The following is a 5755-nucleotide window of genomic DNA, read 5'->3' as shown; positions in this document are numbered from 1 at the left end:
GCGCAAGGGGAACAAGAACGGAGTTACACGTGATGATTTCAGGACTTTGAAGCCACCATAATGGGTGCATGAAGCCTTGGACGAAATATACAAGATGCCACTTCATAAATTTCGTCCCGAGGCTATTTTAGGTGCTGCGTCACCTTATTATTGGGCCAGACCCATGTAATTTCGAAATACATAAGTATAGGCTATTTTTAGAGTCCGTATGTGTGGGGAAACAAGAGATAGGGTTGATTTCGGACCCCTCCACCAAGGGCCACGAAATTCCCCCCTCTTCCTCCATATATACAGCCCTTAGGGCATCGTTTAGACTTTGGGTTTTGTTTAGATTAAAAGTTCGCATAGCTGCAACTTCGCGTACTTCGTTTGTGTTCAACGACCAGACAAAGGCGTCACAGAACCCCACCTTGATCAATAAAGCTTTCATCTTATATTCGCAATATCCAGATTGCAATCTCAGTTTCTTGCTTGTTCTTCGTTTGCTCGCAGGAAACAGACCCTCGTGGTCAGGTTGATCGTGCTCCGGCGTGGTCAATAACCTCTTGGAGTTGGTTTAGCGATTGCTAAGGCGCGACGCGCACGTTCGTAGTCGGATCGTCAAAGTCGACTGCCACCAAAGCGATATCCATCATCTCATCGAAAGACGGGACACCTTTGCCTCTATCAAGTGGTATCAGATTTCTAGGTTGCTCAGTGAGATTTTACAGTTTTTCGTAGTTTAGATCGAGTCTGTTCTTCATACCTACAGTCCACGAAAAAGCCACAAAAAATTAGGGGTTAGTTCATCATATCCGAACCAATCTGAGCCTTTGCATAATCTTTTTAGGGTTTTGCTTTGTTGAATTTGCGGTTGCATCGTCGTGTCTTGTTGCTGGTCTTAGAGTCTAGTCTTTTAGAGTTCCGAGTTCTGGTCATAAGTTGTCACGCCGCCGCCGCACCATCATCATCGCCCCTGCCATCTACCACCACCGCTTATCCGCCACCGCTCCGCATCCATATCCATATACCACCACCAATCCGTGTCCATATACCACCACCGATCCATATCCATATACTACCACCGCTACCACCACCGCTGCCATATACCACCACCATATATCCACCACCAATCCGAGTTCCTTGCATATTAGGTTTGTTTTCGGGATCCATCTAATTTTCGATTCGTGTTTCCTTGTGTGAGTAGGTTTCGGATTCCAGCAATCTTTTGCCGTCCGTAGAAGAGGTTGGTTTCCAAAAAAAAAAATCGGAAACCACCCTCCGTTTAGGCCCAAAATTTTCGGAAAATGCACTTGACAAAAAAATTTCTGACTATCCTATTTTTAGGTGTTTCTAAGCGTATTGAGACAGTCGCCGTTATAGAAAGTTTTTTTTGACCCGTTTCCAGTTTTTGGGTCCGGGCAGTAAAAAAAAAATTGGTCACAAAAATTTCATGCCCATCCTGTCAGTTTGACCTGGGAAGAGTTTTGAGACACTCGCCATTATAGTGATTTTTCGCAAAAAAAAGGAGAGCAGCGCAAAAAAAAAGAGCAAAAAAAACCGAGAGTGTGCTTTTCCCTTGTTTACGTGCAGCGCCGTGATTTTGTTAGTGTTCTAGGCTCGCGTCTCTAGCACGGTCTAGCCTAGGACCAGCACAGTACCGTCGTTGAGCGTTTATTCAACTTTGCATCTCTGAATTGATTATTGCTGACCCTTTTTGCTACCATATTATAAGCCTTCCCAGCTCCACATACATCTACGTCGTGCGTTTGACTTTCCCTGGTAATCGCTCTATCCAAGCTTTGAGAAGTTTTGACTACAACGGTTGCCGATCACCACCTGCTGCTGGGTAAGAACTGGTAAGAATTTGAGGTTTGCTTGACGGGTTTGTGATACACCACCACAACTTCTTAGTAGTCTGTAGGATCATATTCTTGTGTGTTTCTATTGCTGCTAACCATGCCAGGATCACACGCCGACGAGATTGACTGGGAGAATTTATCGAACAAGGAGCTTCATGATAAGTTTCAGCAAATGATGACTGAACAGGTGCAAGATGTGCTGAACAATTTTGAAGAGGCCATGGAGAAGATTACTGGCCTTGAGAAGACGTTCGAAACAAAGCTCGATAACAGATTTAATGAACTGTTTGCGCGTCTTCCACCACCGGCTGCACCTGTCGCACCTCTACAACAACAACAACTACGCCCCATTCCGAATCAGTATGGACGAGCACAGCGTGTTCCTGTTGAGCCAGGACAAAATTCTGGTGCCGCTGCTACTGCTGTTGGTGCTTCTTTGGCTCCTGCTACTACTGCTGCTGGTACCCAGGAGGATGATGATTATGTGGGAGATTATGAGGATGAGGTTGATCAAAATCCGAACTACGTGCAGCCACCAGCACCACCACCACCAGGTCTACCTCAGGTATATATTCGTAATGGTAGGCCTGCACCACCACCTCAGGTACGAGATGATGTCCATATTCCTAAACTGAAATTGAATATTCCACCATTTGAGGGTAGATATGTTCCTGATATATATCTTACTTGGGAGTTAGAAACTGAACAACGTTTTACATGTTTACAATATCCCGAGGAGAGACGGGTTGCTGCTGTTGTTTGTGCTTTCACTAGTTTTGCATGTGTATGGTGGTCTGAACATTGTAGATTATATCCTATTCCAACTACTTGGGCTGCTTTGAAAACTGCTATGCGTACGCGTTGGGTTCCACCATATTATCAACGTGAATTGCTTCAAAAATTGCAGTGTTTAAGACAAGGAAAAAATTCTGTAGAAGAATATTATCAGGAATTACAAACTGGCATGATTCGATGTGGTATTGTTGAGGAGAATGAAGCTATGCTTGCACGTTTTCTGGGTGGATTAAATAGAGAGATTCAGACCATTCTAGACTATAAGGAGTATACTAATATCACTCGTTTATTCCATCTTGCTTGTAAAGCTGAACGTGAAGTGCAGGATCGACAAGCATTGGCGCGAACTAACTTTTCTGCAGGCCGACCTTCCTCATGGACGCCACGTGCATCTTCTACTTCAACTGCACCAGCACCTCAATAGGGTGCCTCCTACGGCCGTGATACAAGAAAACAGGAACAACCACCATTATCTGCCAAGAGCGCACCTGCCGGGCCTGCACAGAGTTCTTCTTCTTCCAGGGCATCAACAGGGCACACAAGTGATATTATTTGTCGTCGTTGTAAGGGAGGAGGTCATTATGCGAGAGAATGCAAATCTCCGCGTGTGATGATTGCTACCGCGGATGGTGGATATGAGTCCGCTAGTGACTATGATGAGGAGACATTGGCTATTATTACACGTGAAGAACATGGTGGAGATGATTCTGATCATGAGACGCAATACATGGCTCCTGAAGACGCTGACAGGTATGAATGTTTAGTTGCTCCACGTGTTTTGAGTGTGCAGGTCACACAAGCTGAGCAAAATCAGAGGCACAATTTGTTCCATACCAAGTGATGAGGACATCAATACAATTGTTACACCCACAGCCCCTGCTGCTATACATACTGGACCAATTACTAGAGCTTGTGCACGCCAACTAAATTACCAGGTACTTTCGTTTCTTGGTAATGATTCTAATGTTCATGAGAATATGATGCTGCCTAAATTGGATACATTTGTTTTGCTTACAAATGAAGGGCCTAGCTTGGAGAAGGATGAACATTGGAGCAAGAACAAGCATGGAGATGATGGCATGCGCAAGGGGAACAAGAACGGAGTTACAAGTGATGATTTCAGGACTTTGAAGCCGCCATAATGGGTGCATGAAGCCTTGGACGAAATATACAAGATGCCACTTCATAAATTTCGTCCCGAGGCTATTTTAGGTGCTGCGTCACCTTATTATTGGGCCAGGCCCATGTAATTTCGAAATACATAAGTATAGGCTATTTTTAGAGTCCGTATGTGTGGGGAAACAAGAGATAGGGTTGATTTCGGACCCCTCCACCAAGGGCCACGAAATTCCCCCCCCCTCTTCCTCCATATATACAGCCCTTAGGGCATCGTTTAGACTTTGGGTTTTGTTTAGATTAAAAGTTCGCCATAGCTGCAACTTCGCGTACTTCGTTTGTGTTCAACGACCAGACAAAGGCGTCACAGAACCCCACCTTGATCAATAAAGCTTTCATCTTATATTCGCAATATCCAGATTGCAATCTTAGTTTCTTGCTTGTTCTTCGTTTGCTCGCAGGAAACAGACCTTCGTGGTCAGGTTGATCGTGCTCCGGCGTGGTCAATAACCTCTCGGAGTTGGTTTAGCGATTGCTAAGGCGCGACGTCCTCGCACGTTCGTAGTCGGATCGTCAAAGTCGACTTCCACCAAAGCGAAATCCACCATCTCATCGAAAGACGGGACACCTTTGCCTCTATCAACTAACCACTCATATAATCCAAACTTAGTTTTAAATGCTGTTTTCCATTCATCTCCCAATTTCATACGAATTTGATGGTAGCCACTACGCAAATCAACTTTGGAGAATACTGTAGAGCCACTCAATTCATCAAGCATATCATCTAGCCTAGGAATAGGATGACGATAACGAATAGTAATATTATTAATGCCTCTACAATCAACACACATACGTGATGTACCATCCTTTTTCGGCACTAGAATAATAGGAACAGCACAAGGACTAAGGGATTCGCGTATATAACCTTTGTCGAGAAGCTCTTGTACTTGACGCATAATCTCCTTCGTCTCCTCTGGATTGGTATGGTATGGTGCACGGTTTGGCAGTGAAGCACCGGGAATTAAGTCGATCTGATGCTCAATCCCTCGAATAGGCGGTAATCCCGGTGGCACGTCTTGTGGAAAAACGTCAGCGAACTCCTGCAAAATGTTAGTGACAGCAGGAGGCAAAGAGGAAGGCACGTCCTCGAATGAAAATAATGCCTCTTTGCACACAAAAGCATAGCAAACAGATTTGCTGAAATCTAGCTCATCAATATCAGATTTGGTGGCAAATAAACATGCACTTTTCAATTTAATTTCAGAAGCAACACTAGATGGTTTATTATTAGGCTTCATTTGTTGCTCAAATTCTTTTGCCACAATCTGATTTTCACTCTTATTCTTCTCCTGTTGTGCTTTATTAGCTCTATTAATATCATCTTTCAAAATGGAATCAGGAGTCATAGGAAGCAAAGTAATATTTTTATCCTTATGAACAGAGAGTATAGTGATTGTTTCTACCATGGTGTACAGAATTTTTATCAAATTGCCATGGTCTACCAAGTAATAAGGAACATGCTTGCATAGGTACCACATCACAATCAACATAATCAGCATATGTAGAGATACTAAAATGCACACGAACAGTACGTGTTACCTTAACCTTGCCGCTGTTGTTGAACCATTGGATGTAGTAAGGATGTGGATGTGGTCTTGTGGTGAGAGAAAGCTTCTCCACCATCTCCATGCTAGCCAAGTTGTTGCAGCTCCCTCCGTCTATTATGACGCGCACAGAACGTTCCTTCACAACTCCCTTGGTATGGAACAAATTGTGCCTCTGATTTTGCTCAGCTTGTGTGACCTGCACACTCAAAACACGTTGAGCAACTAAACATTCATACCTGTCAGCGTCTTCAGGAGCCATGTATTGCGTCTCATGATCAGAATCATCTCCACCATGTTCTTCACGTGTAATAAGAGCCAATGTCTCCTCATCATAGTCACTAGCGGACTCATATCCACCATCCGCGGTAGCAATCATCACACGCGGAGATTTGCATT

This window comes from Triticum aestivum, unplaced genomic scaffold (assembly GCF_018294505.1).
Source record: "Triticum aestivum cultivar Chinese Spring unplaced genomic scaffold, IWGSC CS RefSeq v2.1 scaffold55625, whole genome shotgun sequence".
Classification (NCBI taxonomy): Eukaryota; Viridiplantae; Streptophyta; class Magnoliopsida; order Poales; family Poaceae; genus Triticum; species Triticum aestivum.
This window is presented reverse-complemented; position numbering follows the sequence as displayed.